Source organism: Scylla paramamosain, chromosome 16 (genome assembly GCF_035594125.1).
Source record: "Scylla paramamosain isolate STU-SP2022 chromosome 16, ASM3559412v1, whole genome shotgun sequence".
In the NCBI taxonomy this organism is placed as follows: Eukaryota; Metazoa; Arthropoda; class Malacostraca; order Decapoda; family Portunidae; genus Scylla; species Scylla paramamosain.
In genome coordinates, this window is record NC_087166.1 from 3,571,503 (window position 1) to 3,587,500 (window position 15,998).

General features: G+C 43.5%; 1 long non-coding RNA gene across 3 annotated transcripts in view; it reads left to right on the forward strand.

Annotated features, from left to right (window-relative positions):
* The first annotated feature begins 2,484 nt into the window (after nt 1-2,484).
* LOC135107898 (uncharacterized) overlaps nt 2,485-15,998 on the forward strand; it is a 95,324-nt gene continuing 81,810 nt past the window's right edge. For all 3 annotated transcript variants that reach the window (XR_010272044.1, XR_010272045.1, XR_010272046.1), the window contains exons 1-2: nt 2,485-2,837; nt 7,874-7,921. This is a non-coding gene — a long non-coding RNA (uncharacterized LOC135107898). The remainder of the gene's footprint in view (nt 2,838-7,873; nt 7,922-15,998) is intronic.

A 15,998-nucleotide genomic window follows, 5' to 3' on the forward strand; every position in this document is an offset into this window, starting at 1 on the left:
ATAAATATAATTAAGCTATAATTTCCTTACTCTTTTTTTCGTGTCGTGTTGTAAAGGGGGATAGATCGTGCGTGATTTTTCCTCCTATCAAGTGCACGTGAATTCGTCAGCACGCTCCTTGAAATTTGTTGCACGCTCACCGCACCTCGACTTTCATTACACTTATCCTTGAAGCTACTATAGGGGGGGAGGGGAAGGAGGCTCTTGGGTAAGGTCAGTTCAAGAAGGAAAAAAAAAAAATGGTAACAGAAGGTTCTTGGGGCAGGTCAGTTCACTTGCAAAAACCAAATGGAAGAAGTCACAGGGAAAATGTAAGCCCACTCGTTCATCTCAGTATAATATTTCATAACTGCCATTTATATAACGTACGCAAGGATAACCTACTGTTCAATTTCCAAATATTCCAGCTTCCTCTTGACATTGCGCCAAATTTTATCAGACGTGTATGAATAACTTCACTAGTACGATCAATAGTGAAAGAAAAAAGTTAAATATCCAGAGTGTCATCATCATCTTGAATTCACGGCGTCATAGTGTGAAGGTTCAGGGTCTCTGCTGGCAGTCGTGCGGATCCTTGCTTACCTTGAAGGCGCGTGGAGGGCATTACAGAAGGCGGCGAGGGGCGGTGCTGGTGGAGGGAGTGTCAGCGAGGAGAGGGTGGAGGTAATTAATGGTTTGCGGCAATAAATTCGCGTGAACATCTCTAGTCCACGAGGAAAGGAGTGGGTGAGGTAAGGGTGGTACCAACATTTTCATCCTCGCAAAGGTGAAGTGTCACGTGGTTAAGTAAAATAATTGAGTTGTTCTGAATTATTAATATGACGTGGAATTGAGACCAGGGCAAATACTGGAGTGGATTTTCCAGACTCTGGTTTCTTTTACATTGAGATTTGGTGATGTTGCGTCATATTCCGCGACCTCAGCCCCTTGTTGGATGTATCAGTATTGGAATCTTTCTGTTGCTATATATTTATACATGACCTGTGCTTTTTTTTTTTTTTTTTTCTCCTTGGCATGTAGTATAGTTGCGTTATATTCTGTGACCTCAACTCCTTGCTAGATATATTAGTATTTTTAATGGATTCTTTCTCTTGCCGTATAGTTTTGTCTCTTTATGCGAGTAAATTCATAGAACTGTTTGACAGGAAAACATTAATATACGAAAGGATCATATAGACATCAAGTAAAAGGAAGTTAAGTCATAATATTTTCTTCCTGAGTGCGTATCTGTTTCCATCTTGCAAACAGGTGCTAAACACTTTTGTCTTGTCAGTTTGCGTAAAGTTGCAAGAAATTGCTTGTTAAAATAAACACATACGAGATTCCTCTAAACCATAATGTACTTCGTGAAATCCGCTGCACGTACGTAGTAAGTTCGTTGCCTGACGTGCAGACACATCGTCTGTTTAGACTGAAAGACAGTCTTGGGAACTGGTTAACCGAACCAAGAAAACTTGTAACGTGATGGAATGCACCGGTACTGAGAAAAGCTGGAAGCGAGGAGGAGATTTCGACAAGTTGTTCAAAGTTTGCCTCTGCCAGGCACTGACGGCTGCAGGATACACGACCACAGGGTTCCGTGATCTTATGGTTCGCCTGCGATAGTGATATAGCAGCTGCTGTTGACCGAGAAGATTATGATACTCTTGCACGCTTATACCTATTTTTGTTTATCCCTTATTTTTTGGGGGGGATCTATTCCTTTACATATCCACTCATTATTCGTGTACTCAACTATATGTCTTCCATCTACGTATTTATCTATTTAAATAATATATATATATATATATATATATATATATATATATATATATATATATATATATATATATATATATATATATATATATATATATATATATATATATATATATATATATATATAAATATACACTATATGTCTGTATGTACATATAGATACGTGTGACCTGGTACACGTTATTGATAGCTGCGTGCCGAGCTCGTTTCTTCCCGAGGAGGCGCGGCGTGGCTGGCAAGGCAGACCCGCCAACATGTAAACCACCTGGTTCGAACTCAGCGTGTATTGGAGAACCCTGCACTGCGGCCAGTGATGATTAGCCTACATGCGCTGTAACCCACATTATGAGCGGCTACCATATTTCTACGTGTTCTTTATGAAATTTTCGTTATAACTTGCATGTCTATGAGACATCTAATGGAGCAACGACCCCTCTCCGGCTTCGAAGCTTTGCCGTATCGGTATTACTTGAGCGAACCGCTGGCCAGGCTCACCAACCCTTCCAAATCATCCAGTCTTTGAAATGTTACGAAATACATCCAGGATTGCTTTCCTACATTCATACTTTATAGACCACACATTGATTTATTAACGTGGAGTTCTTAAACGCAATTATATGAGAGTTAATCTTGTATTCGCACCGTTACGGTTTATTCATAATTGGTATCTCTAAAGCCCAGCCACCGCAATGCTTATGTTTAATTGGCTAACGGATACATACATGGACTAATGGGAGTGAGGCTGGCTCACCGCCTTCCTGCTCTCCCAGCCGCCGCCCGCGTGGCCATCACATCCCACGAGGCTCGAGGATTATTATTGATTTATGTCGAGTTATTAGTGTTGCGTTGAGTTACGAGTAATGTTTTGCGGATGGTGTCGTTACTTTAAGTGGAGTGCTTTACTGTGGTGATTCAGCGTTGGACTTGACGTGACGGAGAGGCTTTTAGAGGTGCCAGGCGGGTGGAACTGGGGCAGCGGGCAGTGTGAAGCCAGCTCCACACCACCACCACCACAACCGCCCACAGCCTTGTTCCACGCCTCCTCCATGCCGCCTTCCTCCACACAGTCACGACGGACGGTAAGAAGTTAATCGATGTATTATGACATGATCATAAAAAAAGTTCATAAAACACGTAATATCACAGGAAGTGAGGTAATTAGGGTAGCGTGGTAATGGCAGTTAGGTTGAGGCTGCAGGAAGTGTGGTCATGTACTTGTTGTGGATGACGTGTTGGAGTGACTGTGAATTTTATTGTGATCCGCGTGATGTTCAAACTACACCCGGTGACTCATTTTAGGGGTTGTCCTCAGGGCTTCTGTTGAAACGAGAGGACGAAGGCGCTTTCATATTGTTGTTTATATTGTCTCAACTTCTTGTTAGCACTGGTTATTACTATTTGATAAGGGAGTAGGGGGGAGGCGAGATTCTTTGCTAATATTATGAAGAGGATTGCTCAAATAACGTACAAAGCTCCTTTTGCGTGTCACAATAAACAACACTGTCAAGAAAACGAGGACCAGTACCGACACATTACCAATAATTGCATCGCTCCTTCCTGGACGAGCCAATGGGGGAAGGTTTGAGAGGAAACGAAATAGAATGGTTATGACGTGTTATAATTACAAGAGCATTAAGAAAACTCATTTGTTGGGTGACCGAACGATAATAATTACTCGCACGCAGGACCATATTTTGAAACACTTCTGCCCGCACGTCGACAGCTTTCAGTACCCTCCAGGTGAAGAGTCACTTATTTTTAAGGGTGTTTTTACATTTCTAATGACTGATTAACAAGATTTCCACCTTATAAACAGGAGAAACACCTTAAAAAAAAATAATCGCGGTGAGAAGAAAGCGTTTCTGAATACGGATCTCAAACTTCGCGCCCTCATGACAGTGTTAGTGGTCTGGAGGGAGGCTGCAAGATAATTGTAGACGCATGGAGAGAGATGATTAGAGAAACGCCTAACAAGAAAGAGCAAGAGGAGAAAGCGAGCTCGAGGGCGGGTGGTCAGGTGGGGAGGAAGGAAGGAGAGGTGAGATGGGGGGATTGGGGGGACAACAAGCCAGCAAACCAGGGAGTGAGTGTCGTCAGGGAAAGGAGGAGCGGGAGGACGGAAAGAGAGGGGAGTAGCGAAGTAAGGGAGGAGATCATTGACAGGTGAAATGAGGGAGTGGGCACTAATGGGGCGAAGGTGGAGGTGAGAGTAAATGAGAAATCGAGCGTTTTAAGGAGGTGAAGGGGGAGGAGGAGGGTGGAAGCAAGAGGGGGAGATGTGTAGTAGAAGTTGGCTTTGAAGAGTTGAGTGCATATTTATCTATCATTCATTCTATTTATTGGTCTATGTATATATGTTTACTTATATTTATTTGTTTGTCTATTCATCTATCTTTCCATCTTTGTATTTATCCATCTATCTATCAGTCTATTTATCTATATATATTCAACTAATCTATCCAGCTATCTACTACATTATTTATTCTACAAACACACACCTTTACTCTTAATGCAAAGGAAGCGGTTGGATATCTTTACGAGGTATTTTTGGCAGCTTGGCAATAGTTCCAAGACTGTGATTTTTTTTTTTTTTCATGTCAAAATAATGAATGTAATGATACGGTTTCAGTATTTCTTATTTGATTTTACTGATCCTCTCCTTGTGCCCTTGTCTTGTTTGTACTTTGGCTTGACTGCAGCTGTTGATTTACATTCGTCTTTTATGTTGCTCCGCCGCCTCCTACCCAGCCGCTCAGCAGGCAAGTGCGCGCCTACAAATACAAAAACGAACACACACACACACATACACACACACACCGGCAGCAGTTAGTGAGCACAGCACGGAGCCTCCCCACCTACGAGTTGCAGAGTCGCAGGGGAAAAAAATGGCATACTCTCCTTGATTACGTGGAGGCATTATCTATAGAAGGACTGTAAAAGGCTTAGCGGGAAGACCATTTGTGTTTGGAAACAAGCCCCTTTTGTCTGTTGTTAATGGGCGAGGTGGAAGGGGCGTTTGGAATGGGTAGAAAAACGGTGTATTCTTTTTTTTTTTTTTCACTTGGTTGTAAATTTATTCCAGGCACATTCACAACCGGTTCTAAGTCAACATACTTTTCAAAGGAATTAATTGTGTTTGTTTTCGGATGCAAAAAATGAAACGCAGTCATGTAATACGAGACACGAGTCGCTATCATGAGTTAATTATAGGCCAGGGCTATTAAGTGGTCACGTGGTTGCTAGTGGAGGCAATTAAGAATGCCATTACCTCTTTTTTTCCTGTAATTATTGGGTGGTCAAGCAACGCCTACCCTGTGTTATATAGTGAGCCCTTAGGAGGCAGCGAAGGGGCAGCATCGCACTTAGTGACTGGATCAAGCCTCGTTAATTATAGATGCTGTCTTCCCCTTGCATCGCACCGCCATTACCATCAATGTTTACTGCCGTTGTTTATTGTTATTTACCTCTGATTTGTCTTCACTCTTGTCATTTTAGTTCAGGTGCTCAGTTTTGTGTGTGATCGCACTTATCTTTTTACCATTTCACTTACCCTCTCCCCCGCAAAAAGAAACGTTTATATGCAAAAGGTTTACATGTTCTGGTGAGTCCAGCCACTTTGTCGAATATACAGGGAAAGAAATGTGCACCTTCAGCAGTAATATTGCACAGTGCAAGGTCCATTAAGACATGTAACTCCCCTTGAGTGCGAGTAGCGATGCAAAACGGGTGAGCCATGTGCCAACATTCGCCTCTGTAATAAATGCAGGCAAGTGGGGGACTCAGTTTATGGATCCTGATTATACGTCCGTGATGGCTCCCTCATGTAAGATTTGGTAACGAAGTAATTTCTTTTCGAGGTTAAGCATTCCTCTTACTTTGATCTTATAAAAAAAATATTTGTTTTGTGTAGACAAATATGCATGATTATTTGCCATACATGTCTCTGTGGCCGTTCAGGGGTACGTTTATGTAAGCGTTAGATGCGACGATTTGCTCTTCACTCCTCGTAGGTGTCATCATGGCGCCCAGCGAAGGAGAGTGGATGCGGTCATACACGAGTGCAACACTCATAAGTTTTCAATCAGTAGCAACAGGACATTGCTTTGTAGTCACTGACACCACAGTGGTCATTGCGGTGCTCTGTGCCGGAAATGAAGCCAACACTGCGGGTAATGGCAGTGATGGCGGTGGTAATAGTGCTAGCGACTCACGCATAAGTGGCCGTATCCGATAGCTGTAATATTACTATTACAACAGTACACTTTTGCTCTTCTCTGCAAGTGTTTAAATGAAAAGAAAAAGTTGTTAATGGTAGAGATTTCAATGATAGGTTTTTCATACACGTTCATGAAATTTTTTGCCTATCTTTCACCTTCATATCCACGATGGTAACATAAAACGTAATAGCAGACCGAAGACGTCTTCAACAAATGTGGTGAAAGTACAAAACAGAGCTGGCCTGGCGACGAGTGAGCGGACGGTTCAGCAACTCTCATGGCTACCGGGTGGTGCGAACGACCGGAACGGACAGAATCAGGCCTTATATTTTTTACGTGACCAGACCGTGTGAAGCTTTTTTTAAAGAGAAGGAAATGGGTGCTCATTTTTTGTTTAACATCTTTGAATCTACTTTTGTGCGGCTTTTATTACTGCTACTCATGAAAAGATCGAGTAAAATAAAGTATTCGAGTATAAATTCATATATTTGTGTTAATTTCTTTTGTTAGTAAACTGTGAATATACGACGTAACGTGTTTTCTTTCCTTGTTTTTTAAGTTTGTAATTATAAAGTTTGTCTAGGCAGAACATTTTTCCCCCGCCGTGAGAGCAGACACCACGAGAGGGAGAGAGGAGAGATTTCAGGGGGATGTTGGTGGAGGAGGGGGGGGAGGGCGAGACGCGTGGGAGGAAGAGGAAGGATGAAGAGTCCTGTCGTGGTGTGGTTGGTGTGGGTCTGCTCGGCGGGTTATGAGACACGACAACTGAGTAAGTCGCCAAACAGTTTACACCGCAAGTTTGGGTTTGCTGTCGTTACCTCTGAGATGTAAATCAAACAGTAGCCACACGATATACACAACACTCCACTCCCTCCTCCACGCAGCTGCCGCATTATCGCCTGTTGTTCTTCCTGTGTTTTCTCCTTCATTTCCTTCTCTCTTTACATTTTCTCCTTTCCCTTCTCTCTGTCTCTCCCTCCCTTCTTATTCCTTGTCTTATTTCCTCGTGCCCCTTATTCCACTCCTCGTATTCTCTCCTTGTTTCCTCTCCTTTCCTCTGTCGCATCTTCTCTTTTGTATTTTCTTTCTTTCTTTCCTCTTCTCTCATCTTTCTTCTCTCACTTCTCTCCTCTTATCTCTCCATCTCATCTCGTTTCATCTCGTATTTTGTTTCTATTCTATGACATGCTCTGCAACCTTCTCTTTCTCCTCTCCTCTCTTCACTTCTCTCATCCCCCCGTCATATCTCTCCTCTTCTCTCATCTTATTTCATCTTGTATCTCGTTTATATTCTCTGATACCCTCTGTCACCTCTCATCTCTCTCTCTCTCCTCTCTCTCTCTCTCTCTCTCTCCTGTCTGCTCTTTGCTCTGCTCTCATCTACTCTCTCCTCTCCTCTCCTCTGCTGGCTGTTCTTGTCGCTTCTACTACAATCTTGTTGAATCGAGGTCGCACAGATGGCCGCGCGTCCAACTCCACCAAAGATAAATAGATACCGAGGTTAAATTTTGGGAAGCAGAAAACCCGGAGTGAGTGTTGCCAAGTCTCCATTCATATGACCAGAGTTTACTTTTTCCGTTCTTATGCAAGGGTACCGTTTGTGTGTGTGTGTGTGTGTGTATGTGTGTGTGTGTCCACTCATGTGACTAGTTCTCTGTTTTGCTATTTTATAAACGACTAAAACTTTCTTGACTCTCTCTCTCTCTCTCTCTCTCTCTCTCTCTCTCTCTCTCTCTCTCTCTCTCTCTCTCTCTCTCTCTCTCTCTCTCTCTCGTAGGAGGAAAACGCTGTACACTGTGTATTGTGGGAAGGAGGCGAGGGAGGTGAACGCTAATGTTGTACGCATAATGCAATCCCGTGGCGTGATGGCTGCTAACACAACCCTTATTCTCCCGCAGACTGACCCACCTGCACCCCTGCCGCACCTCAGCCTCGGGACATGTGAGGTGAGTTACACATTTAGCTTACACATTTAGCTTAGTATTTCTTGTTCCTTGTGTTTCTCTGTGTTTTTGCTGGCTAGTTTTGCAATTATACTCTATCCAGTTTTAGCGCTACCTTCTCTCTGCTTGTTTATGGAGGCTTTGCATAGAATTACAGCCACATTTGTCAGTGCAGTTTCCCTTCTTATGATAATTATGTAGCTCTATTTATGCAAGGACATGTTTTACTGCTTTTCCGGGTTCTTTCAATATTTAGTGTTTTGGGCGGAAGGTGCGTGCGTTACCACGTCACTTGTTCCATTGTGATATACTCTGTGTGAGGATTTTGCCAGGTAAGTCTTGTCAAGTGGAATGAAGTGTTGTGGACCATTGTAATCATCAGGAGCTGTTACCCTAGTTATCGTAATATCTTGGGTGATATAGCGGATGCATAAAACCTTTACATCTCACAATTTTCTGGCTAATTATACTTTTTTTTATTTTACTGTTTCATCCTTACCGTTGCAAGTTTCCGTGCACGTCCTTTACACTTACAACCGAAAATTAAGGTGTTGGATCAAATATTAAGGGATTCGTACACATGAGAACCCCGGAAAATAAAACCCTGTGGATGAGAATTAAGTAAAACAAAGTGCGGTAGTGTGGCAGTCGCAGACCCGTTGTACCCTGGTCTGGTCTGGAGAGCCGACAGATGGGGGAACTGAGGGAGGGTCGAGGGGAGTGGTCTGTGGTACTAACATTAATTATACTGAAAGAAAATCGGTCGCGGGAGGAACTTAGCTGAAAAAAACTAGTCCCCCCTATACCTCAGGAGGGAGACTGAGCATGATCGTAGAACCTGACAGTGATTTAAGTATTTGGGAAGGCGGAGGAAGATGGCGAGCAGGGGAGGAGAGAAAGAGGAGGACAGGGATGCGAGGCGTGAGGAGAACGAATGGGAGGGGAGTGAGGAAATATAGTGAAGAGGGATGGAGAGAGAAACAGGAGGATAAGAAGAAAAAGAATGTCTGATAGCTGGGGTACGAAACGAAGGAAGATGGTGAAGAAGGGGAACACAGAAAGAATAGGGAGAGGAACAAGGGTCAGAGAGAGACAGAGAGAGAGAGAGAGAGAGAGAGAGAGGGAGAAGGAGAGGGGGAGGGAAAAGAGATGGTCGACAGGTAGGGAGAAAAGAGGGAGTTGAGGGCGAAGGTGGGAGAAATGAGGTGTTCAATAATCAATACGGGTGTCCCTGCAGTTATTCCTGGAGGAGACTAAATTTCATCTTGTTTCTGTCCCCCCATACCAACCACTCGCCCGCTCCCCTCCGTATAACTTTCTCTCTCTCTCTCTCTCTCTCTCTCTCTCTCTCTCTCTCTCTCTCTCTCTCTCTCTCTCTCTCTCTCTCTCTCTCTCTCTCTCTAACAATGTAAAAACGCAAGGATATCTAGACTTGAGCCAAAGATACGTGTCCATGGCAGATTCCCAAAACTTTAAACATTGGTGCTGAGTGTATGTTTTCTGGGGGAAGCTTCGCCTCAAACGTGTTTCTCCTCGCTCTTTCTCTCGCCATCTCTCTTTCGGCCTCGTTTTCGGAGTCTCTTTCTCTTCACGCCAAGTGGGGCGGATTTTTTTTTTTTTTTCTAATGTTGATGGAGGAGGTGAAGGAAATGAGGAGCAAGAGGCAGACTGGAGAGGTTTTATTTCGAGTTTTCGTCGCATTTTTTGTCTCTTAGTAGCCGCCTTCTCTCCAATCTTATCTGACAGCTCAGCTTAGGGTAGGGCAAGAGAATTTTGGCTTGCATGGTGAGGGAACTGACATCCTGTGGTGAAAGTTATGGTATTTTTTAAAAGTGAAAGGTAACAAAAATAAGTGTATATGTTGTTAAACGTGCATTGATATTTATTACTTGATGTGTAATCATCGTAAAATCCTATTTATTGTATTGGTGTAATGGTGTATATATATCACATTGTTAATTTGGCGATGTACGCTTTAATTTACACATGTGCATTAATGTGCATATTTAGTATTTACTCGTACTGCTGTACATGTTTAGGGTCACTGTGTATAAATATGAATTGAATATAATGTGTGGGAATTGGCTGCGTGCTTACTTGACTTGCTGGTGTGTCGTTCGTAAATATATACATTTTTTTTTCTCATACATCGGAAAAAAAAAATATTAGTATGCGTGGCGAGAAACTACTTTATGAAACATTTTGTTGAGGAAGAAACTACCAGGCGAGATTTACTGACACCCTTAGTGTTTGTAAATTTCGTAAATGTCAGGTTCTCCTCAGAGTGTTTGTCTTCGGAGATGTTGGCATTAATAATATTGAGAAACATCTTTACAACAAGTTGAGGGTGAGTAGTTTTCGTCCAGGTGATCATCGCTCTCGTGATGGTTAAGAAATCCTCCCAAGACAAGCATTCGTCAAAAAGTTTTCCTCCTGAACTAGATACGAGAATAATTATAACCTTCACGTCTAAACACGGCAACAATCGCTTCATCGGGTAGGTCTAACATTCACAATACTTATTTACCAATTACCGTTTGGCAGCTGGTCATTTGTCTATTACAAGTCCTACAATCGTGCCGCAATTCACCTTCTCTAGAGCCGACATAAGTTAATTTGCAGGACGTCTATATGACTATATTTAGCAGCTATATAGCGGCTTAAATAATACACTCCACTCATAAGGGAGGAAAGTTAGTATATATTTAACTCCGTAATTATACACCACCTCTACGTGACTACACGATGATGATCAATATAAACCTACGTGTGCCGAGATTAATAGTGATTTCTTCGGATTTAGCTACAGCTAGGAAGGCATCACCCCCTCCCTTTTGCATTTACCATTGTTAGACACCATTAGACGGACCTTACATTACCTCTAATACCTATACCTCACTCCCTTACCCGCGCCGTTTTCCTCCTGACCCCGAGGAAGCCGAAACCTCAAGCTGCCTCTGGTCTGGGTGGTAGTGGTGCCTCTTTCACCCTCAGAGAAGTCAAGTGCCCGCTAGGGGTCTATAATTTGCTCGTCTCTCCCTCTCTCCCCTTGCGTTCTCTCTCTCTCTCTCTCTCTCTCTCTCTCTCTCTCTCTCTCTCTCTCTCTCTCTCTCTCTCTCTCTCTCTCTCTCTCTCATTTGTTTTATCGTTTTTATTCTTATTCATTCCGTACCTCTACATTTATTTTCCATCTTTCACTTCATTCCCCCACCGTCATTAATTTCCCAACCCCTTGCAGTCCCTTTGCCCCCTTTTCTTTTCCACCAGACATCAAGTGTCCTCCCGTACATCTCCCTACTTATCTCCCTTCCCTCTGTGTCTTTCCTTCGTCCCTTCCCTCCTCTCTTGTATATGTACTGCAAAAAGTAACAGCTTAATATCTTTACTTTATTAATCTACGCTTTTGTATGTTTTGTTTCCTATGCATTCAGTTTTTACATAGAAAGTGTCTTGTATAATTTTTCCATGTCTTAATTTTCACGTTTCCCTATGTTTAATCTTTGTTGTGTTCTGTTCTTGTGTTATTTGTATCTTTATATATTTTTCATCCCTTCCCCGAGGTCGTGGGAAAAGAGAAAGGCGCTTCACCACCAACATAAACAAACCAATGCATTTCTAGTAATAATAAATCCACGCTGGTGAACGAAGATGATCCGTTCGCGAACCCGAGGAACGGATAACCTTGCAGGATGACGCACCAGACACATACGTACAGAGAAACACAAGCCAGCGGAACAGACAGACAGAAGGACAGACAAGCAGCATGCCGGGCAGTTAACTTTATGAGGAGAGAACGCGCGTTTAGACAGACTTTTCTCTTGCTCTGTGAAGGGGGGAAAAAAATAAAATCGCAGGCCAAAAGAATTATAAAATGCTTTCCAGATCTTTTGAATCAAGCTCGTATTATCACGGGTAGACTTCTCCCATAAGTTGTTCCGGCTTAATATATGCGACTGCCCACTCCGAACGAAAATGCTGTACTGGATTTTATACAGAAGCTTATGTCCAAATGGAGAGGGGGAGAGAGAGAGAGAGAGAGAGAGAGAGAGAGGAGAGAGAGAGAGAGAGAGAGAGAGAGAGAGAGAGAGAGAGAGAGAGTCAGTTGTTGGGGGTCGTGGGGTGGGGGAAGGGGGATGATACCACACGCGCGTCTGTATTTACGCGAATGCTGTACAACAAAATGAAGTGAAAGCATGGGAAGGATAAAGAGGGGAGGAGTGAAGGACAAGATGAAAGTGTGTAGTAGAAAACGGAAGGAGAGAGAATGGGAAGGATTGAGAGAGGAAGAGGGAGAGGACATGGAGAGAAAAAAAAAAAAAAAGCTGGGAAGGGAGACAGGGAGGGAGTAGAGGGAAGGAGAGAGAAGGCGGATGGAATGTGGGGGGTTGTCCCTGAGCTGCGTTATTAAGAACAGGCGGCCGATCAATGCCTAAATGCACTTTGTCAAGGCCTTTATTAGCTCCTATGTATGATATAACGGCGAGCATTACACGTGCGCCCCCCTGAGAGCAGCGTTTAGCTCCACCATTGCGCGGCGCGAGGGTATCAATCGCTGTGCTTAATTGTGTGCTTCAAATTAGATGTTTCCCACGTGATTACTCAAACATCTACGCAAATATCTCTTGTTCTTGCGTACGATACCCAGGGAGCAAGTCAGATACGGCTTTCGAGTTAATAGTGGAAGTGAAAAATGAGATCCACGTATACTATGAAAAATATTTCTTGTAATATATCGATCTGTAGGGAATTTAGTGCTTCTAATATACAGGTTTGGGAACGACGCGGTACAGGTAAAACATAAGAATATCCAGGGAAGCCTTTAGCAGTTTTCTTAAGACTCTAAACCAATGAGTGTATAAATAAACTACTGGGCGCCTCTTATGTCTCGTGTTTACCTGAAATTAGGTTGGTGAAAAATGGCATTCCTAAGGGTTCGTTTGGGGGCGTGGCGGCGAGGGAGAACGTGTGCCGGACATTAAAACCTCGTCCAGGCTGTCACTAGCGAGGGCGGCCGTCAGGTGGTGGGCGTGTGGGGGAGCCTCACCTCTATGCCTCACTCCTGTGGCTCCCTGTAGACTCATCCTCCCACACTTGTCTCCATTTATTCATTTTTTCTTGCTTTCCAGTCATTTTTGTCATTTTTTTCAGTTCTCTCTACCTCTTCCTTTTTTTTTTTTCTTATGTTGATTGTTTGTTCACTGACCTTAGTTAACTGTGTATTTCTTTCCTTACTTTCATTTTCTTCTGTCGTTTTGTGTGTCTTATACTAATTAACTTTAGGACATAGTAAGTTTTAAGGGAATATACAATATACATAAAAAGTGAATACTACACACACACACACACACACACACACACACACACACACACACACACACACACACACACACACACACACACACACACACACACACACACACACACACACACACACACACACACACACCCTTCTACATTTTCCCTTCTCCTAAAATCACTCTCTTCTCTCACAGTTATCTTATGGCAGCCATCCCTTCAGCCCGCCTCGCCGCTCCCTCTCCACCCTTTTCTTCCACCCACCTTCGCAGTCTCCTCTCTTTCCCTTCTCGTTTTTCCCCTCTTTGTCTTCCTTTCACTCTTCCCTTTTTTTTCTACTCACCCTTCTCTCTACGATGTGTTTCTCTCTCTCTCTCTCTCTCTCTCTCTCTCTCTCTCTCTCTCTCTCTCTCTCTCTCTCTCTCTCTCTCTCTCTCTCTCTCTCTCTCTCTCTCTCTCTCTCTCGTTTCGTTTTTCTTAGTTCTTTTAAATGTCTCACTTTCTTTCTTCTGGATAAACGTTCACCATTTTTCTTTTCCTTTCTTTCTCTCTCTCTCTTTCTCTCTGCTTCCCCTCCTTCCCCCATTCCTTGAACTATCAATTAAAAAAGAAGGGTGTAAAAAGTCGCGGTAAGTCTTAGAGGAGATGTGCTACTACTCCATTAAAAGTATTTACCATTAAGCCCATAAGGTAATGAAGGGGGATAATGAACACGTAAGAAAAAGCTGGAGTAAAGAGAAAGAAGAGAGCGAGAGATAGGGAAAGGAGAGAGAGAGAGAAAAAAAAAGGAACGCAAGGATGAAAGACGGTAATGAGAAAAAGCCATCAGTTACTGACAAAAGGGAAATTTCTCAAGGTTGGATGAAGAGGAAAGTAGAGGAAGAAGAGGAGATTGAGGATTAGAATTAGGAGAATGAGGAGGAAGGAGGAGAATAGCAAGCAGAAAGAAAACGGGCAAGATTCGTTGGCGCAGGAAGAGGAAGAGGAAAAGCAAACGCTAACTGGTAGAGGAAAGTAAAAGAGGAAGACACTCGGGCATCGGAAAGAAAATCCTCCTAGTAGGAAATAAAGAGGAGGAGGAGAAAGAGAAGTTCATGGGAGGAGAGAAGAGAAGAGAAAGGAACCCATCTTCGGCTAGGACTTAAATATAGGTACCATTAATCATGACTTCCCTTCCTCCTCTTCCCCCTTTCCTGTCCTCCCTCCTCCCTCTTCCTTCCACCCCTTACTTCCTTAAACCCTTAGAGTGGTCGCCTTCAGTAGCACTTAACAGAAACACACACACACACACACACACACACACACACACACACACACACACACACACACACACACACACACACACACACGCACACGCACAGGAGGAGGCAGGAAGGGGATAACTTTGAAGACGTTGTGTTTTGACGTGTCCTCCTCCTTCCTTCCCTCCTCAGTCTTCCTACTTATTGACTTGCTTTTTCCTGCTACTGCGGTATATCCCTTTTTTCACTCCAGTGTCTCCATCCCATTTTCGCCTTTATATCGATATCTGTTTACCGTCTTCCTGATACTTCTCTCTCCGTGCTGTACTCTACGTCTGGGTAATTTATTATTTTTTTTAACGTTTCATATAATGTAAGGCTTTCAATATAGGTTTTGTGCTGGAAATTTTCTTCCTATTTTAAGTCATTTTCTTTCCCTATAATACTTTGACTTAAGTTATTATTTACGTGCAGAAACCTTCCCCGATTGATACTTTTCCTCCTCATTATCCTTACTTACCTGTATATTTTCCATGTAAAGCCCGTCACAATTTTTTTTTTTTTTTCACAAGTTTAATAGTTTTAATTTTTCGTGTATTCCCCTTGTTCTCTCTCTTTGTGTTTGCAAGAAGCTTCTCTCTCTTCTCTCCCCTTCAGGTTCTCCTCTTACTCGTGTACCCTATTGCAGTATCTCGTCCTTTATCAAGTTCCTTCGTCCTTACACAACGCCTGCCGAAGGAGGAGAGAGGGAGGGAAGCAGGGCGGGGTAGGAAGGAAGGCAATGGGCTGGTAGAATTAATGGTAACTGAAGTGGTGTTGGTGATAGCGAGGGAAGTGGTGTTACTGGTGGCGAGGGTGGGTGGTGATATTGATGGGAGCATTGGCGTCGGTGATGGTGAAATAGTGGCTCATCTCTGTTTGTTGGTGATGAATGGGGATGGGAAGGAAGCTGCAGTGATGGGTTGTGCCGTGTTGTGCTGTGGTGGTGAGCATTGTCGTCTGTGGAGCCCCTTTTGTCTGTGGTTACGATGTGCTTCACTGCAATGTTGCTGCAGGGAAGTGTAACAGGCTGCAGAGAATTGTGTTATGGGATCATGTTATGCCTCAGCTAGTGTTGCGGCTGGTGTTAGCGTGGCGTTGCTGTGTGATATATAAACAGAGCGAGTTAACTGACGGTGATGGTGATGCTGGCGGTGATAAGAGACGCCATTAGTGGGATGGAGAGTGGTAACAGGAACGCCAGGGATGCTGCAGGTTAACGTTATCCGAAAAGCTAAAGGAGGGGGCAAATAGACACCAACATCTCGCCCCCTGGAACACGCGAACGAAAACGAGAGATAGAGAAAATGGGAAACTTGAGTGTATTATTGGCCTGACGTTGTGCGTATGGTGCCTCCAGCGGCGATCAGGATATAGTGCAGGGGGTGTAGGGATGATGGTGAGAGTGGTGCAAGTTGTGGGCGCCTTGGGTGGGCGTGGCTGTGATGGCAAATAGTGGGAGACTTGAGAAATGCCACCACCACGTTTAATGTTTCTGTTAGGCC